Source organism: Lithobates pipiens, unplaced genomic scaffold (genome assembly GCF_037356315.1).
Source record: "Lithobates pipiens isolate NorthernLeopardFrog02 unplaced genomic scaffold, aLitPip1_a1.2 Scaffold_25, whole genome shotgun sequence".
NCBI lineage: Eukaryota > Metazoa > Chordata > Amphibia > Anura > Ranidae > Lithobates > Lithobates pipiens.
In genome coordinates, this window is record NW_027507787.1 from 107,588,961 (window position 1) to 107,612,362 (window position 23,402).

Below are 23,402 nucleotides of genomic sequence, written 5' to 3' on the forward strand. Positions count from 1 at the left end.
GCCGTTGACCTATTTTTTTCCGCTTGTTTCCAAGCTGACCATCTTGGTGTTTGTCAAGAGAGTTGAGAGTGCCTGAAGATATTGGCTACGGCCACATCACCCTGAATCTGTTCCATCTCATCTGATCTTGGAGGCTAAGCAGGGTCGGGCCTGGTTAATGCCTGGATGGGAGACCGCCTGGGAATACCAGGTGTCGTAGGCTTCTTTTTTTTTCAAATATAATTTTTTCTCCAAATAGGGGAAGACGGTCCCCCGAGTACATAATGCAACAGAGAAATACAGAGCAAAAAGCAGCTGAACAATACCTGATACAGGTATATTTGCAACTGTGAGTCTGCCTTCCATCAATCACAATGATTCGAGGCACGGATAAAGTACTGTACCAAGATGCAGGGTCACACAAACCCCAGGTCCCTCCGGCATAATCCATCCAGAGGAGGGGGGTGGGGCCGTCATTCCCAATTTTCCACTCTTTCCAAAAGAGAGAGGGGGTGGAGGGGGTGAGAGATAGGGGATATTTTAATGTCCTCTATTTTCCTAAGCCAGTGAGTAATGAAAGGGGGGAACATTTTTTCCAATAGAGAGGGATGCAGGATTTCGCCGCATTTATCACATGCCGTAAAATTGATTTTTTTGTACTTCTTAATGGGAATCTGTGAATGGTGCAAGAGAAAGAATGCAGCCTCTTCCTGGATGGAGAAGTCTGTGAATTTTTGTGTTATGCATCAGATCTCTGTCCAGAAGTCCACCAAGCTGGGGCAGGACCAAAAAATGTGCAGCAACGTGCCCTCTTCTTCTCCACACCTCCAGAATATGTTCGAGGAAGAGGGGAAACATTTCTGCAGCTTTGATGGTGTCAAATACCACCTGGTGAGAAGTTTAAAATTCGTCTCCTGTATCTTCGTGCACAGCGACATTTTGAGAGCCAAAGTGATAATGCGTTGTCTCTGTGCTGGGGAAAATGAGCAATTAAGGTCCTTTTCCCAGTTGGACAGACAGGTTAAGTGTGGGTAATCTGTTTGAGAGAGAATGTGGGCCAAAGGGCCTTCGCTCCTGCATAGAGTCTCAAACTCCGTCTGAGGGCGGGCAAACGTTTGAGGATTGGGGATGGAATGGAGAAAATGATGTCGTTGCGCCGCTCTCCAAAAAGGCAGTTGTAAAAGCCCTGTCGGATCTGTTAGGGTTGAGAAAGAAGGCCATTTTCCATCAATGACGAATTTAGATGCATTGTCTAGGTTGGAATTTCTAAGTGGGTCCCCAGTTCAAAGGTTGGATGGCCACGTATAGGGAATAGGGGGGAAGTCAAAGACGGGAGTGTGTTTTGGGTAGCGATCAGGTGACTGACTTTCAACTAAACCCCTATAGTGGGATGTGACATAAATTCTGTGGGTAAATACTTATGGCACCACATGGCGCTTCTTAGCGGAATACGGGAGTGAGCTTAGAAAGTTTGTTTCGATTCCAGTCCAATACACGCCCCAGATGGGAGGCCAGGTAGTAGCGTCGCAAGTCAGGGAGAACCAACCCTCCCTGTTGTTTAGACAATGTCAGCTGTGACCGCTTAAGTCTGGGATTTTTGTGGGCCCAGTTAAATTGAGTGAGCAAGGATTGAGCTTGCTTAAAAAACAGGACTGGAATCTGGATCGGGAGAGCTTGGAAAAGATAAGTAAATTTAGGGAGTATGTTCATTTTAATGAGATTGCATCTCCTGAACCAGGAATGGAGGCCAGAATGCCACCCGTGAAGCAAACTGCGGATCTTAGTGACAAGGGGTGGGGGGAAGTTCAACATAAACGTACGAGGGATGTCCGGTGGAATGTAAGTACCTAAGTACTTAAGGGCTGTATGGGTCCATTTAAATCGAAAATTGGACTGCAAGTCTATTAACGTTTGCGGGGGGACTGCAACCCCCATGGCCTTTGATTTCACGAAGTATCCCGTATATCTGGAATTCCCGAAGGAGATTTGGCAAGGAAACTCTGGGATTCGTCAGCGAGAACAGCATGTCATCCACGTAGGCAGATATCTTGCACTCAATAGTACCCATTTGGAGTCCCGTTATGTCTGAGTTTTGTCGAATTGTGGAGAGAAAGGGTTCCAATGACATTCCTGATGTCAAGGGGAGATGAGAGAACCCCATTCGCTTTGACTTGAGCTGAAGGGCGTGAGTATATCTTACTTATCCATGCCAGCATCCGTTCACTCAGACCTATATGGCGAAGGACCGAGAACATTAATGTCCATTTGACCCGATCAAAAGCCTTCTCAGCATCAGTACTCATGAAAAGACAAGGGGTCCCAGATGACTTTGCTTTATGGATCAGGGCAAGCACCTTAATGGTGTTGTCCCTATCTTCCCTGGTGGGAATAAAACCTAACTGGTCAATATGTATAAGGGACTGCAAGTGATGTGCCAATCACGTGGCGAGGATTTTAGAGAATAGTTTTAGGACCGAATTTAGGAGGGAAATGGGTCTGTAGCTCCCACATAGGCCCTCCTTAGGTATCAACGCGATGTGGGCTCTAAGGGTATCCTCAGGAAAATCCCCATTCGAGCTCAGAGTATTAAATAAATTCACCAAGCGCGGGCCGAGAATAGGGATGAAGGTCTTAAATTATTGTGCGGTATATCCGTCAGGGCCCGGAGCCTTACCCACCTTCGGAGGTCCCACCGCCGTCTGGACTTCTTCCAGTGTGATCGGTCCTCCAAGTACTCCCGTGATTCCGATGAGAGGGTTGGTAGACCAGAACCGGTTACATATCTGTCTATATTGTCCTGTCCAGACCCTGAATCGGGCAGGTTGTAGAGATCAGAGTAACATTTTTCAAAGACTTCGGCTATTTGGGTTGGGGTAGAGGCCCTCTGGCCATTCTCATCTATCAACTGTGGTATGTAAGAGCCAGATTTCAACTCCTTTACCGACCTGGCTAAGATTTTTCCGCATTTGTCCCCTGACTCCTACATCAGTTTACGACAAAACTGGAGTGCCGCTTTCGCTTTATAATGGAGTAGGTCAGCAATATGGGTACGGAGTGTCCCCAATTCAATCTCTAAGGTCCGTAAGGGGGTATGTTTATGTTTCGCTTCCACAGAGGCAAGTTCACGAAACAGATTAGCAAGCTGTTCCTTCCGTGTTCGTTTGATGCGCGCCCTGTGCCTGATAAGTACCCTGCGGAGTACTGACTTGTGAGCCTCCCAAATTATCCCCGGGTCACAGTCCTGCGTTTAGTTTTCTTGGAAATAAAGGTCCAATTCCCTGGTCACATCTGCTAAAACTTCCGGTATCTGGAGGAGGCTCTCATTAAGGTGCCAGAATAGAGACCTAGGTGAGGGGTTCCTAGAGAGGGTGTAGGTAAGGGCTACAGGAGCGTGGTCGGACCAAGTAATATGGCCGATGGAGGAAGAGCTCACCAAGTGCAGTTGGTCATGTGGAATCAAGAAGAAGTCTATCCTCAAGTATGATTTGTGAGGGGAAGAGCAAAAAGAGCAGTCCCTTTCCCCAGAGTGTTGCAGACGCCAGACATCAACTAATTGGTCATTCAGTAAACACTTAGTAATCCGCTTTCTAGAGGAAATGAGGAGCGAGGAGCAAGAGGCAGAAGTGTCAACCGATGGCGAAAGGGGACATTAAAGTCCCCACCTAATATCAACTGGCCCTCCCGAAAGTCACATAATCTGTGCAGGGTAGTTCTGAGGAACGTGTCTTGGTGATCATTGGGAGCGTACACAGTGGCAAATGTAAAAAGGCGCTCTCCAATGTGGCCCCTAAGAAAAAGATATTGGCCCCCAGGGTCCACCAGAGAATCCTGGGGAACCCAGGGGAGCCTGCTAGAGATCAGAATGGAGACTCCCTTGGTCTTAGAGGAGGGGTTAGTAGAGTGGTAGACCTTAGGGAAGGATCTCGACCATAGAAAGGGGAGGCTAGTATTTTTAAAATGTGTTTCTTGTATAAAGGCCACATCAGTACAGGAAGTCTTCAGTTCTCACAGGAGGATCCACCGTTTTTCAGGGGAGTTCAGTCCCTTAACGTTTAGAGAGGTGACCTTGACTGAGTCTGCCATCGCTCCTCGGGGAGGGGGAGGGGGAGGGGGACGTCAGAGAAAAGCAAAGAAAGTTGAACCAAGGTAGGTTTTGGGTAGGTAATGCATGGCGGGAACTAAGGGGGAGAAAGGAAGGGCAAATGGAAGGAAAGGTAAAGGGAAAAAGAGGCCGGGCACCTCAACCCCAGGGGGAGAGGGAAATTAAGGGTTGTCCGCACTCAACAGTACAGGAAGGGTATACTAAAACAGCACAATTATGCTATAGCGCTTACCAGATGTACACTGGGTTTAAAGCGCTGTCCTACTTGGGTTGGTGGGTAGACAGGTCGGAGAGGGAGCCCCCGAATCCTAGTCCCCCCAGTCTCGGCAGTGGTAAATGTCACGTCTGATACCGGTATGCAAATAAAAGACAATCAGTAACATCATATAACCAAAAAACAATAGTATAACCAAAACAGAGGTAGAGCATATAACTGTCAGCACTGAGGGGTCGCCTCGGCTTGCACTAAACGTAGGCATGCACGAGGGAGCCCGTCACAACAGAAAAGGCATCACAGAATGGGATCCACCACCCCCCGTCCCATACCCCTAAAGTACATGCAGTCCCCGAACAAATGCATTTCTCCCTTTGGCAGATTGTCCTCTCCTTACCCCCTCTCCCCCGTCCACGCCCCGGGGGGAAAAGGGGCAGGGAAGGGGGGAAAGGGGGAGTGGAAGGGGGGAAAGGGGGAGGGAAAGGAGGGGAGGGAAAGGAGGGGAGGGAAAGCAGGGGAGGGAAAGGAGGGAAGGGAAGGGTGGGAAGGGGGGGGGGAGGGAGGGGGGAAACCGGGGAGAGGGGACAAAAATGTGGAAATGTCAAGTCCTTTAGCGCACTCCCACCAGCAAACACCCGGACCCCATAAATTTCAACTCCTCCCCTCCATGGTCACCACATCAAGATGAAAGAGGAGCAGCCCTGGTCGGTGCATAGAAAATCCGGCAGGCAAGGGGCTGGGGCCATCCAACGGGAGACTTCACCCGAGCAGCAGTCCTGGGGCCCGCCAATTAGTGTCTCTCCTGCATCGCCATCGGGGGCTGTGTAGAGCATCCAGAGGGAGGCTGGGACTGCCCAAACAGTAAGGGGTAAATCCTCCAGGGGGGTCAAGAGTCACCCCGGAGGGAAGCAGTGTCTCGTACCAATAGGCTCAATAAATAAGTCATCCAGGGTCCCCGAAAGCTGCAGAAGGCAATGTCGGCAAAGAGTAGGTGGGAGCCAGAGGGGGGGACGAGGGGCGCAACCAGGGGGAGGGGACACATATGCGGGAATGTCAGGCCCTTCCAGTACAGCGCACTAGGTATCACTCAGACCCCCCAAAGTGCAACTCCCCCATCTCAAGACTCCAGAAGGGAAGATGAGCCGCCCTGGACTGTACATGAAAGAACTTGCTGGCAAGGGGTTGGGGCCATCATCCTTTCCTCCAATGGGAGATGCCACCGGCATGACAGCCCCGTGTCCTGTCAAGTGGTGCCCCTCTGACAATGTCGTTGTGGTATATGTGGAGCATCCAGGGAGAGGCAGGGACCACCCAAACAGTGAGGGGTAAAGCCTCCAAGGGGGACTGGTGTCAGACAGGAGGATAGCGGTGTCTTGTACAAGTTGGTTAATTAGACAAGTCATCCAGTGTGTTCCTGTGAGCAGCCGAAGGAAAGGTCGGTAAGGATTATGAATGGGTGGGGGCCAGGGAGTGCATAAAACTGCCACCAGATGACCGGGCAGAGAGGGCAAGGGGATGAAAGTCAGATCTGGTAGGTGGGGGGCAGGGGTGAGGAGTGTCCCTCATATTACTCACGTTGGCCATCCCTTGAAGCTGAGCGCTCTGCATACCCAGGACGTTCTTCTGTATAATCTAGCCTATCTGCATACATTAGCCTGTCTTTTGTACACATTAGCCGGTCCTCTGTATACACTAGTCTGTCTGTATACACTAGTGTATACAGATAGGCTAGATTATACAAAAGAACGTCCTGGGTATGCAGAGATGGAGGCTAGGGTATACAGAGAGAGAGGCTAGAGTATGCATACTTGCTAGTGTATACAGACGGACTAGTGTATACAGAAGACCAGCTAGTTTATATAGGGAGGCTAATGTGTGCAAAAGACAGGCTAGTGTATACAAATAGGCTAGATTATAGAGAAGAACATCTTGGGTATGCAGAGAGAGAGGCTGGGTTACACAGAGAGGCTGGTGTATGCAGACTTGCTAGTGTATACAGACGGACTAGTGTATACAGAGAGGCTTGGGTATGCACAGAGCTAATGTATAAAGAGCAGCTAGTGTATACAAAAGACATCAAAGGGTATACAGAGAGACTCGTGTATGCAGAAGACCGGCTAATTTATACAGAGAGGCTAAAGTGTACACAACACAGGCTAGTGTATATAGATAGGCTAGATTATACAGAAGACCGTCCTGGGTATGCAGAGATGGAGGCTAGGGTATACAGAGAGAGAGACCGTGCTGGGTTACACAGAGAGGCAGGAGTATGCAGACTTGCTAGTGTATACAGATGGACTAGGGTATACAGTAGACCGGCTAGTTTATACAGAGAGGCTAATGTGTACAAAAGACAGGCTAGTGTATACAGATAGGCTAGATTATACAGAAGAAGGTCCTGGTTATGCAAGAGATGGAGGCTAGGGTATGCAGAGAGAGAGGCTTGGTTACACAGACTTGCTAGTGTATACAGACGGACTAGTGTATACAGAGGACCGGCTAGTTTATACAGAGAGGCTCATGTGTACAAAAGACAGGCTAGTTTATACAGATAGGCTAGATTATACAGAAGAACGTCCTGGGTATGCAGAGATGGAGGCTAGGGTATACAGAGAGAGAGAGGCTGGGTTACACAGAGAGGCAGGAGTATGCAGACTTGCTAGTGTATACAGATGGACTAGTGTATACAGTAGACCGGCTAGTTTACACAGAGAGGCTAATGTGTACAAAAGACAGGCTAGTGTATACAGATAGGCTAGATTATACAGAAGAAGGTCCTGGTTTATGCAAGAGATGGAGGCTAGGGTATGCAGAGAGAGAGGCTTGGTTACACAGACTTGCTAGTGTATACAGACGGACAAGTGTATACAGAGGACCGGCTAGTTTATACAGAGAGGCTAATGTGTACAAAAGACAGGCTAGTGTATACAAATAGGCTAGATTATAGAGAAGAACGTCCTGGGTATGCAGAGATGGAGGCTGGGTTACACAGAGAGGTTAGTGTATGCAAGCTTGCTAGTGTATACAGACGGACTAGTGTATACAGTAGACCAGCTAGTTTATACAGGGATTATACATGGAGGCTAGGGAATCCAGAGAGAGACTGTGTTACACAGAGAGTGTATGCAGAAGACCGGCTATTTTTTTTTACAGATAGGCTTGTGTATACAGAAGACAGTCTGGGGAATTCAGTGAGGCTAGTGTATGCAGAGAGGCTGGGACACCGAGACTATTGTAAAAAGAAGGCAGGCTAGTGTATATAGATTACGGGCACGTGTATACAGAAGACAGAGAGGCTAGTCTATATAGAGTGGCTGGTGTACACCGAGAGATTAATGTATACAGAAAAGCTAGCGTGTAAAGAAGACAGGACTTTATTTTTTGCTAATACAACTACTTCTGAAACATGTAAAGTGCTTTTTTCATATTTTGGTGCTGTTAAAAAGTGGTGTGTTGTCAGTGGTGATATCAATGTGACAGTTAATGTGGAGAACTACAAATATACAAAATAGAGCAAAAGAGTGCTAAGTTTATTTTGTTAAGTCATTGACTGATAGACGTTAAGTAATTGGCCGTTATTGGTTTGGCAGTACATGGTTTATTTTGATGTAAGATAGTTTTATTCTCTACTTATAGCCGAGTTTTAGACGACTTTATTATTAGCATTATTCGCATTATTCCTATTTACTATGCAGAGTGTAAGTATTGCAGTGAGACGATATTGCTTTTGAAAGATTTGTATTATTATACATAGCATTGTGAGCAGACCAATAGGACAATTTACATGGCTTAATATTGCAGAGCGTAATTTATCAGGAAAGAGATCCAAAGCGTTAGTTGCAGTAGCTTCCTAAAACGGAAAAATCGTTGCATTACTCTAAAAGTTGTTCCGGTAGCACTGAAAAGACGATATTAGATGAGTGATCTACACATTTCGTTTACTATTGCAGAGAGATACCGGCTAAATGTTAATTTGTGCTGCGTGTAAGGTAGAAAGAAGATGGTTAAGTGTGAGCTGGTTTACCAGGATTTAGAGATAGTAATCTGTTTATTCTAATAATAAATATAGCAAAATAACTCTAAAATGAATATTAAGACATTATATACAGGTCGGGTTTAAGTGGAAATACACGAAATAACAGCAACGACGTGTGTAGGTTTTTATCAATCAGGTACATTACGTGTCTTTAATCATGTAGTGAATATACCCCAAATATAGCATAAGGATGAGAAAGGATAATAACTGGCAGAGGATGACATGGCAAAAAGACAAACTGCATTAGAAATGTGAATATGAATTAGAGATGAAATGACAATCCCCACGGCTACGTACAGCAAAGCAGCTAAATATTCAGCTAAATAGTCTGCAATAGCAGAGATTAAGTATTGCAGTCGAAATGAGATCGGAAGCGTTAGTTGCAGTAGCTCCAAAATGACTGAGAAATCATTTCATTACTCTAAATGTAAAAGTTATCCCGGTAGCACTGAGTGGACTGATATTAGATGAGTGATCGTTGTAGTACAAATTCAGTTTCCTATAGCAGAGCAAACTATGACATGGCAAAGAGACAAACTGCTTTGGAAATGTGAATGTGAATTAGAGATGAAATGTCAATCCCCATTGGTTACTTACAGGTTACCATTAATACAGTTAACACGGCTACGTACAGCAAAGTGTGAGCTAAGCAGCTAAATATTACTTAATATTGCAGAGATTAAGTATTGCAGTTGAAAAGAGATCGGAAGCGTTGTTTGCAGTAGCTTCAAAATGACTGATAAATCATTTCATTACTCTAAATGTAAAAGTTATCCCGGTAGCACTGAGTGGACTGATATTAGTTGAGTGATCGTTGTGGTACAAACTCAGTTTCCTATAGCAGAGAGATACCAGCTAAATGTGAGAAGAGCAATTAAACTGTTCACATCGGTAGCATTGTATTACTCTTAACATGTGCAGCGTGTAAAAAAGCAATAAGATGGTTTTGTATTATCCTAAAATTAGCAGTATACGTAATAAAGGTGAGTAGGTAACCTGGATTTAGACATAGCAAGCTCCATAATCGAATTTAGCAAAATTAGAAAGGATCATATTGAGACAGTATATACAGGTCGAGTTTAAGTGGAAATACCCAAAATATCTAGCTTACCTTTACATTGTTCAATAGAGCGTTGCAAAGTAATAACAAGGCAGAATGTCGGAATGCCAATTAGATGAGATGATTGCTGTAATCATGAAATATCAACAACGACTAGGTTTCTATCGGATGAGAAAGTATAATAAATGGCAAAGTATGACATGGCAAAGAGACAAATTGCATTACATGAAATGTCAATCCCCACTGGTTACTTACATGTAAACGCGGCTACATACAGCAAAGTGTGAGCTAAGCAGCTAAAGGGTATTTAAGAGTAAATTGACTTAGCTTGAAAATTCCAACGTGTAAATCGTTCCATTCATTTTGTTACGCACGAAGACGGCTTACACTGACTGTTTTCCGTTTCCACTGGTTATCGGCATAATGTATCAGTAACCATGAAAATTAATAGTGATAGACAGCTTACATTAGGATGTATGCATGAGGTGAATGTAAAATAGTTGCATTATGTGTTATTAATGTAATCAAACTGTATTTCTATGCTTTGCTACTGCAACCACTTCTCAATCAAGTAAACCGGCCCAATGCTTTTCTCACATTTTGCTGCTGTTAAAAAATGTGTTGCAAGTGTTATATGTTACAAATGGTTATCAGTGTGACAGTTAATGTAGAGAAGAAGTAATACACAAAATAGAGTCAGAAAGAGAATCCTATTGCATAGAGGTAGCGAGAGATGGTTGGTTTACTCTTAATGTGCAGTGTGTAAAAGGTTTTAAAAAGATGGTTTTGTGTGACTTTTGCTTTAACGTAAAATTAGCTGTAGACATTATAACTTATTACAATGATTTAGAGATAGTAATCTCTATAAAATAATAATAATAAGTATAGCAAAACAAATTAGGAAAATATTGAGGCAGTATATATAGGTCGAGATATAGTGATTACACAAAAGGGATCAAGGGATAGTTGCAAAGTCAAGGGATAGTTGCAAAGGTACATTATTTAAGAGTAAATTGACGTAGCTTGCAAATTCCAACGTGTAAATCGTTCCATTAATTTTGTTACGCACGGAGACGGCTTACACTGACTGTTTTCCGTTTCCACTGGAAAGAGAATCCTATTGCATAGAGGTAGCGAGCGATGGTTGCATTACTCTTAATGTGTAAAGGTTTTAAAAAGATGGTTTTGTGTGAATTTTGCTTTAACGTAAAATTAGCTGTAGACATTATAACTATGGTTAGGTTTACAATGATTTAGAGATAGTACAGTGGAAACGTTTATTTGTCATGACAGCTGATACTGGTTGAGCAATAAAACTGTTTTATTAAGATGTAAGACTAGTTTTATTCTCTACATAAAGGCTTTTCAGAGAGTTGTATAATATAGACGACCAATAGGACATTAGGCTTAATATTGTAGGGAGGAAGAATCGCTGTTCAAAGGTAAGAGATTGAAAGCTTAGCTTGAAAATGGCCGAGAAATAGTTGCGTTAGTCTAAATTTAAAGGATATGCCGTTACCAATGAGAAAGCTTATATTAGACTACTTGATCTTTGATTACACGATCCTATTATTATTATTATTATTATTATTAAGATCATAGTGCAGAGAGATACTCAGTTAATGTCAGAGATACTCGGTTAATGTCAGAAAAGCAATAAAACTGTTTACATCGTTAGAGAGCGATAGTTACATTACTCTTAGTATGTGCAGCATGTCTGGTAGCAAATGGATGGTTTTGTGAACATTTTGCATTACCGTACAATTAGCGGTAGAACTCATCGAAGTGAATAGATTTAAGCGGATTTTGAGATAGTACTCTCTATTTCTAATAAGAAATAAATAAAAATAATTCAGGATGGTGTGTCAGGACTGTCACATACTCAATGTGACAGTTGATGTGGAGGATTACAAATATGCAAAATAGAGCAAAAAGAGTACATGGTTTATTTTGATGTATGATAGTTTTATTGAATGCTTCATGTGGATGATTAAAATCTTGAAGTGATCTATATTTAGCATAAGAATGAAAAGGCATAACATGGCAATGAGACAAACTCCATTAGAGATGTGAGCTAGATGAAATGATGAAATGTCTCTGTATAGCCCAGATTGTCTTCTGTTATTACTTAGCCTACCCTCTAAATTCACTAGCCTCTCTATATACACCAGCATGTTTACACTAGCCGGTCTTCTGCATACAATAGCCTGTCTTCGATATACACTAGCCTATGTTCTGAATACACTAGCCCGTCTTCTGTCTTCTGTATGCCCTAGCCTGTCTTCTGTATACATTAGTCTCTCTGTATAAACTAGCATCTCTGTATAACCCAAACTGTCTTCTGTAAAAACTTGTCTCTCTTTATAGCCTGTCTAGCCTTTCTTCTGTACACACTAGCTTCTCCGTATACACTAACCAGGCTTCTATATACAATAGCTTCACTATATGCACTAGCCTCTCTGTATAATCTAGCCTCTCTATATACCCTAGATAGTGTTCTGCATACACTAGCCTCTCCGTAGAAGCCAGCCTTTATTCTGTATTCACTAGCCTTTCTTCTGCATGCTGTAGTCTTCTATATATACTAGCTTCTCTGTACACCCCTGCATCTCTGTCATACATTAAACCCTCTGTATACCACAGCCTGTCTTCTGTACCCACTAGACTCTCTGTATACACTACCCAGTCTTCTGTATAGAATTTCAGCTTTGATGTATACCCAAGCCTGTCTTCTGTATACACTAGCTTCTCTATATGCACTGTCCTTTCTGTATACACTCGACTCTCTCTATACACTAACCTCTCTATATACACTAACATCTTTGTATATACTAGCCTCTCTTTAAACTAGCCTCTCTGTGTTTACTCTAGCATCTCTGTATACTCAAGCCTATCTACATACACGAGTCTGTATTCTGTATTCACTAGCCTTTCTTCTGTATGCTGTAGTCTTCTATATATACCAGCTTCTCTGTCCACCCTAGCACTGTAACAGTGCTAGGTTCCTGTGTTACAGAAACAGAACACCAGCAATAAGGTGTATACTGTGCAGGAGGCACACAACACCCACTCTAACTTCTGCACTGCAGATGCATGTATTGCAGAAATTGAACACCAGTAATAAAGGGTAGCTTCAGGTGTGTACTGTGCAGGAGGCACATAACACCCACAGTAACAGTGCTAGGTTCCCAAGCAGTAAAGACACTGTCCCTGCCTATCGTCCTCTTTCCCTGACCACCGCAACACACTGTACAAGGCCACCGCGCTGGCGGCCTTATATAGTGTGGGGTGTGTACTAAACCCCCCTGAGCTATAATTGGCCACAGAAATCCTGCCTGTGGTGAATTGTGGCTCTCCTCACAGAGGATGTTACATCTGTTCTTGTTATATAGAACCTATTATGCTCCTCGTAAACTTTTTCAGTTTGGCCGAACGGCCGGACGCAAGTTGCCCCTGGTTGCGGGAACATGGGGGGAGACATGATGCACATGTTTTGGAGATGCCCGAAGTTGATCCGCTACTGGACAGAGGTGACAGGAACCATTGATTGGGTGTTTGGAACCTCCACCAGGATGGAGGCGAAGTATTGTCTCCTGGGATTAGTTGAAGGAGTTGGAAACCCGGGAAGCAGCCAGATGGCAGTTCTGAGATGCCTATTTCAGGCAAGGAAACTGATTGCCCAACCCTGCTTAGCCTCCAATGTTGGCAATGACTTGGTTTTTGTCGTTGTTTCCCAAGATGACCATGTTGGCGTTTGTCAAGATGGTTGAGAGTGCCCGAAGAGATCGCCTATGGCCCCATTATCTTGAAAGTGCCTGATCTTGTCTGATCTCATAGGCTAAGCATTGTCGGGCCTGATTAGTAACTGGATGGGAGACCAACTGGGAATACCAGGTGCCATAGGATTCTTTTTATGTTGTTGGCGTTGACATGGTTTTTTTTTTTCGCTTGTTTGCCAAGGTGATCATCTTGGCATTTGTCAAGAGGGCTGAGAGAGCCCAAAGAAATCTCCTACGGCCACATCCCCCTGAAAGCGCCCGATCTCATCTGATCTCAGAGGCTAAGCAGGGTCCGGCCTGGATAGTACCTAATTAAAGGTGATTAAAGATTCCTACGGATCTTTTTATATTGTTGGCTTTGACCTGTTTTTCTTTCGCTTGTTTCCCAAGGTGACCATTTTAGCATCAGTCAAGAGTTTTGAGTATGTCCCAAAGCGTTCGCCTGAGGTCACATCACCCTGAAAGCGCCCGATCTCAGAGGCTAAGCAGGGTCTGGTTCAGATGGGAGACCGCCATGGTCTATGTTGTTGGCGTTGACCTGTTTATTTTCACTTGTTTCCCAAGATAACCATCTTGGTATTTGTCAAGAGGGTTGAGAGTGTCTAAATAGAACACCTATGGCCACATCACCCTGAAAGCGCACAATCTCATCTGATCTCGGAGGCCTAGCAGTGTACGGCCTGGTTAATACCTTTATGGGAGACCATCTGTCAATACCAGGTGCCGTAGGCTTCTTTTTATGTTGTTGGCGTTTACCTGTTTATTTTCGCTTGTTTCCCAAGGTGACCATCTTGGCGTTTAACAAGAGGGTTGAGAGTGCCCAAAGAGATCACCTACGGCCCCATCACCCTGAAAGCGTGATCTGATCTCAGAGGCTAAACAGTGTCGGTTAGTACCTGGATGGGAGAAAGTCTGGAAATACCAGGTTCCATAGGCTTCTTTTTATGTTGTTGGCGTTGACTTGTTTTTTTTGTTTGTTTCCCAAGGTGACCATCTTGGCGTTTGTCAAGAGGGTTGAGCATGCCTGAAAAAATCTACTATGGCTGCATCACCCTGAAAGAGCCAAATCTCATTTGATTTCAGAGGCTAAGCATGGTTGGGACCTGGTTAGTACCTGGATGGGAGACCGCCTGGGATTTCTAGATGGCATAGGCTTTTTTTAAGTTGTTGGCATTGACTTATTTTTTTTTTTTGTTTTATTCTTTTATTAAGTATAAGTAGAACAACATAAATATAACAGTCAACCATACAGCATGACCCAGGTTTACAATTACATGGTAACAAAAAATAGGCAGCCAAATAACTCTGGGTTCTCAGAGGGGAGTCCTAGAGTTTCATGCAGAAAAGAGAGAAACCCCACCTCCGACATGTAGTACAGTATAACTAATGCAGCTCCGTTCAGACAAATGTAATCATGGAGAACAACTGGGACCACAGCGAGCCAGCTTATCATGACCTATGTGATCCAGAGTAAAATATGAGCCGGTCGTGTCCAGAACCCTGGGGTTCTTCTGGGTCCCAAAGGCTAGTAAGGAGACATGGCATAGTGAAAAGGGAGGACGGGGGAAGAAGAGAGTGCAAAGACGGAGAGAGAGGAGGGGGGGGGGGGATGGCGGCGAGGAAAAAAAGAAAAATAAAGACAAAAAGGGAGGGGGGGGGGGAATGCCACCCAAGGCAGACATGGCCTACGTAGGTAAACGTTAGATGTTCAGTCGTTTTCTGGGACAGAGGCACTGCTCACCTCCTGAATGTAGTCTCGAGTACCAGTTAAATACCTCCAAGGCCTCCATGTAACACTAAATGCCTCTTCAGTGTTGTGAAGGGTGGCGGTCAATTCTTCCATCCGGAGAATATGATTGACTTTGGAATACCACAGCACCTTGGATGGGGGCTGAGGCTTCCTCCACAGTGTGGGAATGCAGGCCCGGGCGGCGTTCAGGAGTTGCATCGTGAGGGTTTTTTTGTATTTTCGAACAGGCGGTTTGGTCAAGTGTAGTAGGCACGCTGCTGGGTTGTCTGCGATATCTACATTTCTGAGAGTTTTTATCGTCCCGGTCACCTCCACCAAAAATGTCCTCAAGGCCGGGCATGCCCAGAAAATGTGTCCCATGGTCCCCGTATCTGAATTCCACCTCCAACAAACATCCGGGATCGATCTATTCATTTTATTTAGAAGGTATGGGACTCTATACCAGCGTGAGACTATCTTGTATCCTGATTCTTGATATTGGTTTGCGATGGAAGCTTTATGTACTAATGTCAGGATCTTCCCTATCTGTTGTGGGGTAAATGTGATGCCAAAGTCCCTCTCCCATTTGTGGATAAATGGTGGGGGTCGACTCCTCCTCCTGACTACTTAATAGGTTGTAGAGGAGGGAGAGGGTGTGTCGCACAGGTTCCCTTTTGTGACAGATGGATTCATAGGGCGTCAGGTCTCTAGGAGTGTAGGGGGCCCTTTGTATGGCCAGAAGAAAGTGATGAAGTTGATAAGCACTAAACAAGTCAAGCGGAGGGTCAGAAAGCTCGCGACAGTTTGCGTGGTCGGAGCCCTCCCGAGGGCCACACCTCTCCCAGACGCTGTTTCCCCACCACTGTCAACTGTCGCAGTTTCTTGTTGGTAAATCCCGGTGGGAAGTCTGGATTACCTATAACCGGAGTCATGGGTGACGGCAGGGGAGCAATGTGTGTGCAGCGGAACAACCTCCGCACAACAGCCAACTTGGCTCACACTACGGGGTGATCTCTGAGGTCTTTTGGTGGGGAGGACAGGAGCCACGGGGAGGTCAATAGGGGAATGGATCCATCTTCAATCTCCATCTCCACCCACTATTTGTGTGGGTCATTACAATGCCAATCAACGACTCTCGCTAGCAGAGTCGCTCTGTAGTATTGTCTGAGATCTGGGAGACCCAGACCCCCCTTGTCCTTTGGTCTGGCAAGCAATTGCAAACGGGCTCTGGGCAGTTTGCGCGCTCAAATAAAGTCCCGGAGCAGCACCTGCAGTTGTCTGAAAAAAATTGGGGGTAACCGGATCGGTAATGTCTGGAACAAGTATAAGGAGGGCCGTCATTTTGAATGCATTACAGCGCCCGAACCAGGTCAGTGTTAAAGCATGCCAGTTTCCCAAATCAGATTTCAGTCTATTCAGGAGAGGGACAAAATTAAGCGGGTACAATTGCGCCAAATCCGCTGCGATGTCAACGCCCAGGTAACGTATGGATTTTTCAGCTCAGTAGAATGGAAAAGCCGAGAGTAGCCTCTTGGCCTCACCATCCGGGACCGATATATTCAATACAGCCGACGGTGCAATTGATTTTATAGTTTGATAGGCTGCCGTATCGCCGGAGAGCCGCGAGTATATTGGGAAGCGAAATGTGTGGATTGGAGACGAAAAAATTTAGATCGTCAGCGTACGCCGCAATTTTGTGGTGTGCCGAGGGTTTGGATATGCCAGTAATATTCGGGTCATTCCGAATGTGACACATAAGTGGTTCCAGTGTCAAAATAAAAATTAGGGGAGACAGAGGGCACCCCTGCCTCGTCCCATTAGTGATGGGGAAAGAGTCCGAGCACTCTGAAAGCACCCAATCTCGTCTGATCTTGGAGGCTAAGAAGAGTCAGGCCTGTTTAGTACCTTGTGGGAGACCACCTGGGAATACCAGTTATTGTAGGCTTCTTTTTATGTTGTTGGCGTTGATTCGTTTTCTTTTTCCGCTTGTTTCCCAAGGTGATCATCTTGGCATTTGTCAAGAGGGCTGAGAGAGCCCACAAAGTTCTCCTATGGCCACATCCCCCTGAAAGCGCCCAATCTCATCTGATCTCAGAGGCTAAGCAGGGTCCGGCCTGGATAGTACCTAATTAAAGGTGCCGTAGGAATCTTTTTATATTGTTGGCTTTGACCTGTTTTTCTTTCACTTGTTTCCCAAGGTGACCATTTTAGCATCAGTCAAGAGTTTTGAGTATGTCCCAAAGCGTTCGCCTGAGGTCACATCACCCTGAAAGCGCCCGATCTCAGAGGCTAAGCAGGGTCTGGGTCAAATGGGAGACCGCCATGGTCTATGTTGTTGGCGTTGTCCTATTTTTTTTCACTTGTTTCCCAAGATAACCATCTTGGTATTTGTCAATAGGGTTGAGAGTGTCTAAATAGAACACCTATGGCCACATCACCCTGAAACGCACAATCTCATCTGATCTCGGAGGCCTAGCAGTGTACGGCCTGGTTAATACCTGTATGGGAGACCATCTGTGAATACCAGGTGCCGTAGGCTTCTTTTTATGTTGTTGGCGTTTACCTGTTTATTTTCGCTTGTTTCCCAAGGTTGCAATCTTGGCGTTTAACAAGAGGGTTGAGAGTGCCCAAAGAGATCACCTATGGCCCCATCACCCTGAAAGCGCCCAATCTCATCTGATCTCAGAGGCTAAACAGTGTCGGGCCTGGTTAGTACCTGGATGGGAGACCGCCTGGGAATACCAGGTGCCATAGGCTTCTTTTTATGTTGTTGGCTTTGAACTGTTTTTTTCGCTTGTTTCTCAAGGCGACCATCTTGGCGTTTGTCAAGAGGGTTGGGCGTGTCTTGAAGAGAGCGCTTACGGCCACATCACCCTGAAAGCACCCGATCTCGTCTGATTTCAGAGGCTTAGCAGCGTCAGGCCTGGTTAGTACCTGGATGGGAGACTGCCTGGGAAGACCAGGTGACATAGAAGGATCTGGCCTGGTTAGTGTCTTGATTGGGAGATTGCCTGGGAATACCGGATGCCGTAGGATTCTTTTTATGTTGTTGGCTTTGACCTGTTTTTTTTCCCTTGTTTCCCAAGGTGACCATCTTGGCATTTGTCAAGAGGGTTGAGAGTGCACAAAGAAATTGCCTACGGGCACAACACCCTGAAAGCGCCCAATCTCGTTTGGTCTCAGAGGCTAAGCAGGGTTGGGCCTGGTTTGTACCTGGATGGGAGACCGCCTGGGTTTTCCAAATGCCGCAGGCTTCTTTTTATGTTGTTGGCGTTGACTTGTTTTTTTTGTTTGTTTCCCAAGGTGACCATCTTGGCGTTTGTCAAGAGGGTTGAGCGTGCATTTGATCTCAGAGGGTAAGCAGGGTTGGGACCTGGTTAGTACCTGGATGGGAGACCGCCTGGGATTTCTCGATGCCATAGGCTTTTTTTTTAACTTGTTGGCATTGACTTATTTTTTTTTTTTTTGTTTTATTCTTTTATTAAGTAGAACAACATAAATATAACAGTCAACCATACAGCATGACCCAGGGTCACAATTACATGGTAACAAAAAATAGGCAGCCAAATAACTCTGGGTTCTCAGAGGGGAGTCCTAGAGTTTCATGCAGAAAAGAGAGAAACCCCACCTCCGACATGTAGTACAGTATAACTAGTGCAGCTCCGTTCGGACAAATGTAATCATGGAAAACAACTGGGACCACAGCGAGCCAGCTTATCATGACCTACGTGAACCAGAGTACAATATGAGCCGGTCATGTCCAGAACCCTAGGGTTCTTCTGGGTCCCGAAGGCTAGTAAGGAGACAAGACATAGTCAAAAGGGAGGACGGGGGAAGAAGAGAGTGCAAAGACGGAGAGAGAGGAGGTGGGGGGATGGCGGCGGGGAAAAAAAGAAAAATAAAGACAAAAAGGGATGGGGGGGGGGGAATGCCACCCAGGGCAGACATGGCCTACGTAGGTAAACGTTAGATGTTCAGTCGTTTTCTGGGACAGAGGCACTGCTCACCTCCCGAATGTAGTCTCGAGTACCAGTTAAATACCTCCAGGGCCTCCATGTAACACTAAATGCCTCTTCAGTGTTGTAAAGGGTGGCGGTCAATTCTTCCATCCGGAGAATATGATTGACTTTGGAATACCACAGCACCTTGGATGGGGGCTGAGGCTGCCTCCACAGTGCGGGAATGCAGGCCCGGGCGGCATTCAGGAGTTGCATCGTGAGGGTTTTTTTGTATTTTCGAACAGGCTGTTCGGTCAAGTGTAGTAGGCACGCTGCTGGGAACCCAAAAGTTCCTCAAGGCCGGGCATGCCCAGAAAAGGTGTCCCATGGACCCCGTATCTGAATTTCACCTCCAACAAACATCCGGGATCGATCTATCCATTTTATTCAGAAGGTATGGGACTCTATACCAGCGTGAGACTATCTTGTATCCCGATTCTTGATATTGGTTTGCGATGGAAGCTTTATGTACTAAGATCAGGATCTTCCCTATCTGTTGTGGGGTAAATGTGATGCCTAGGTCCCTCTCCCATTTGTGGATAAATGGTGGGGGTCGACTCCTCCTCCTGACTACTCAATAGGTTGTACAGGAGGGAGAGGGTGTGTCGCACCGGTTCCCTTTTGTGACAGATGGATTGATAGGGTGTCAGGTCTCTAGGAGTGTAGGGGGCCCTTTGTATGGCCAGAAGAAAGTGACGAAGTTGATAAGCACTAAACAAGTCAAGCGGAGGGTCAGAAAGCTCGGCGACAGTTTGCGTGGTCGGGAGCCCTCCCGAGGGCCACACCTCTCCCAGACGCTGTTTCCCCACCACTGTCAACTGTCGCAGTTTCTTGTTGGTAAATCCCGGTGGGAAGTCTGGATTACCTATAACCGGAGTTATTGGTGATGGCAGGGGAGCAATGTGTGTGCAGCGGAACAACCTCCACACAACAGCCAACGTAGCTCCCACTACGGGGTGACCTCTGAGGTCTTTTGGTAGGGAGGACAGGAGCCACGGGGAGGTCAATAGGGGAATGGATCCATCCTCAATCTCTATCTCCACCCACTGCTTGTGTGGGCCATTACAATGCCAATCAACGACTCTCGCTAGCAGAGTCACTCTGTAGTATTGTCTGAGATCTGGGAGACCCAGACCCCCTTTGTCCTTTGGTCTGGCAAGCAATTGCAAACGGGCTCTGGGCGGTTTGCGCGCCCAAATAAAGTCCCGGAGCAGCACCTGCAGTTGTCTGAAAAAAATTGGGGGTAACCGGATCGGTAATGTCTGGAACATGTATAAGATCCGCGGGAGGGCCGTCATTTTGAATGCATTACAGCGCCCGAACCAGGTCAGTGTTAAAGCATGCCAGTTTCCCAAATCAGATTTCAGTCTATCCAGGAGAGGGACAAAATTAAGCGGGTACAATTGCGCTAAATCCGCTGCGATGTCAACGCCCAGGTAACGTATAGATTTTTCAGCCCAGTAGAATGGAAAAGCGGAGCGGAGCCTCTTGGCCTCACCATCCGGGACCGATATATTCAATACAGCCGACTTGGCGCAATTGATTTTATAGTTTGATAGGCTGCCGTATCACTGTAGAGACGCAAGTATATTGGGAAAGTGTGGATTGGAGACGGAAAAAATTAGATCGTCAGCGTGACACATAAGTGGTTCCAGTGTCAGAATAAAAATTAGGGGAGACAGAGGGCACCTCTGCCTCGTCCCATTAGTGATGGGGAAAGAGTCCGAGCACCACTCGTTTACCCGTACCGCTGCCGACAGCATGGAGTAAAGCGACATTACCCAGCTCATCATGTTGGGGCCAAGACCTATATGTTCCAGGGTGGCCTGCATAAAGTGCCAGGCCACCCTGTCAAAGGCCTTCTCCGCGTCCGTTGACAACATAAGCAAGGGCCTTCCCTGTACATGCGCCACATGGATTAAATTGAGGACTCGGGCCATATTGTCTCTAGCTTCCGACTTATTTTTATTTTTTTTGCTTGTTTCCCAAGGTGACCATCTTGCCGTTTGTCAAGAGGGTTGAAAGTGCCTGAAGAGATTGCCTACGGGCACATCACCCTGAAAGCACCGAATCTCGTTTGATGTTGGAGGCTAAGGAGAGTCGGGCCTTGTTAGTACCTGGATGGGAGACCGCCTGGGAATACCAGGTGTCGTAGACTTCTTTTTATGTTGTTGGCGTTGACCTGTTTTTTTTTTCGCTTGTTTCCCAAAGTGACCATCTTGGTGTTTGTCAAGAGGGTTGAGAGTGCCTGAAGAGATTGCCTATGGCCACATCACTCTGAAAGCACCAAATCTCGTCTGATCTTGGAGGCTAAGAAGAGTCGGGCCTGGTTAGTACCTGCATGGGAGACCACCTGGGAATACCAGTTATTGTAGGCTTCTTTTTATGTTGTTGGCGTTGATTCGTTTTTTTTTTGCTTGTTTCCCAAGGTGACCATCTTGGCATTTGTCAAGAGGGTTGAGAGTGCCCAAAGAGATCGCTTACAGCAGCATCACCCTGAAAGAGCCTTATCTCTTCTCTTCTCTGAGGCTAAGAAGGGTTGGGCCTAGTTAGTATCTGTATGGGAGATGGCGTTGGAATACCAGGTGCCGTATTCTTCTTTTTATGTTGCTGACATTGACCTGTGTTTTTTCGCTTGTATCTCAAGGTGACAATCTTGGCATTTGTCAAGAGGGTTGAGAATGCCCAAAGAGATTGCCTATGGGCACATAACCCTGAAAGCACCCGATCTCCTCTGATCTCAGAAGCTAAACAGGGTTGGGCCTTGCTAGTACCTGGATTGGAGACCACCTGGGAATACTAGGTGCTGTAGGCTTCTTTTTATGTTGTTGGCCTTGACCTGTTTTTTTTTTCACTTGTTTCCCAAGATGACCATCTTGGCGTTTGTCAGAAGGGAAATAGTAGAACTGAAAGGAGGGAGACGGGGAAAGAGAAGATTGGGGAAGGAAATGGCAGAAAAGGAAAAGAAGGGGTAAGGGGGTGTCGTGGGTATAGTGGATAGGATGGGGTCCCCTCCCAGGGAGCAAGAGATGCCCTCGGCTCACCAGCTCATCAGCTGTCCAACGATTGGAACAGCGATCTCCAACGATCACCATGAGCTTACTATGTCTCGCGGAGGTATTCTTCCGAAAAGCGAGAAGGGAAGTTAGTCAGGTGGGAAAGGTGAAAAAAACTATCCATCTCGGCGAGCGAGGGGCCAATTAACGGGTGAGTAGTCACACAGGGCTCCAATGGCCTCCCTGCCCAAGGCAGACCAGCCAGTGGAACCCGCGCCATCTCCTGCTCTAGCTTGACCCATAGCTTCAGTTCCCCATGCCGGTGTCTTATCACATATGGTCCCCCATCGGATAGTGTCTGCTGTGTACTGCGCATGCGCAGTACACAGCAACACCGATTCTGAAAATTGCCGAGCATGAACGGCGCCTGCACACTGAATCCAGGTTCTATCCCCACTATCCAAGTGGACATAGAGTAAGAATATAAAAGAGCCGAGCGCAGCGAGGCCAAGCCCGAAGCGTGGCGAGCGAAGCTCGCCTGCGAGGTGCCCTCTGATATTCACAACCCTATGTCCGCTTGGATGGTGGAGCTACCACCTCCACTCACCGCGCAGGCGCCGTTCAGCTTCAGAGATTTTCCGAAACCTCGTCTGCTCCGTACTGCGTGGACACTATATCATGGCCGGACAGTATATGGCAGAACACCGGCACCAGTCAACCACCGGTGTCATGTGCGTCGCTGTGTAATATAGAGCAGGGTCCAGGAAGCCAATACCTCCCCGCAATTTCGGTCGCAATAGCATTGCCCTACCAATACGCATATGTTTTCCGCGCCAGAGGAACTTGATAAAGATTGAGCGAACCGCATGAAAGAAAGTCTGGGGTATTTTGATAGGTAAGGCTTGTAGTAGATACAGAAGTCGTGGCATCGCGTTCATCTTCAACACATTACAGTGTCCGAACCATGACAGAGCTAGTGGGTCCCATCTTTTAAGGTCCGCTGTAAGCCCATAGGCTTCTTTTTATGTTGTTGGCTTTGACCTGTTTTTTTTGCTTGTTTCTCAAGGCGTTTGGCGTTTGTCAAGAGGGTTGGGCGTGTCTTGAAGATAACGCTTATGGCCACATCAACCTGAAAGCACCCGATCTCGTCTGATTTCAGAGGCTAAGCAGCGTCAGGCCTGGTTAGTACCTGGATGGGAGACTGCCTGGGAAGACCAGGTGCCATAGAAGGATCTGGTCTGGTTAGTGTCTTGATTGGGAGATCGCCTGGGAATACTGGATGCCGTAGGCTTCTTTTTATGTTGTTGGCTTTGACCTGTATTTTTTAGCTTGTTTCCCAAGGTGACCATCTTGGCCTTTGTCAAGAGGCTTCAGAGTGCCCAAAGAGAGTGCCTACAGCCAAATCACCCTGAAAGAGCCCAATCTCATCTGATCTCGGAGGCTAAGTAGCGATGGGCCTGGTTAGTACCTGGATGGGAGACAGCTTGGGAATACCAGGTGCCGTAGGCT

At 46.2% G+C, this 23,402-nt stretch overlaps 6 pseudogenes; all 6 read left to right on the forward strand.

Annotated features, from left to right (window-relative positions):
• Positions 1-83: 83 nt before the first annotated feature.
• Positions 84-202, forward strand: LOC143931784 (5S ribosomal RNA; annotated as a pseudogene).
• Positions 203-17,537: 17,335 nt separating this feature from the next.
• LOC143932383 (5S ribosomal RNA) lies at positions 17,538-17,656 on the forward strand (annotated as a pseudogene).
• A 3,500-nt stretch (positions 17,657-21,156) lies between these two features.
• On the forward strand, positions 21,157-21,275 carry LOC143931013 (5S ribosomal RNA; annotated as a pseudogene).
• Positions 21,276-21,593: 318 nt separating this feature from the next.
• Positions 21,594-21,712, forward strand: LOC143931089 (5S ribosomal RNA; annotated as a pseudogene).
• Positions 21,713-23,004: 1,292 nt separating this feature from the next.
• LOC143932042 (5S ribosomal RNA) lies at positions 23,005-23,123 on the forward strand (annotated as a pseudogene).
• Positions 23,124-23,283: 160 nt separating this feature from the next.
• On the forward strand, positions 23,284-23,402 carry LOC143931325 (5S ribosomal RNA; annotated as a pseudogene).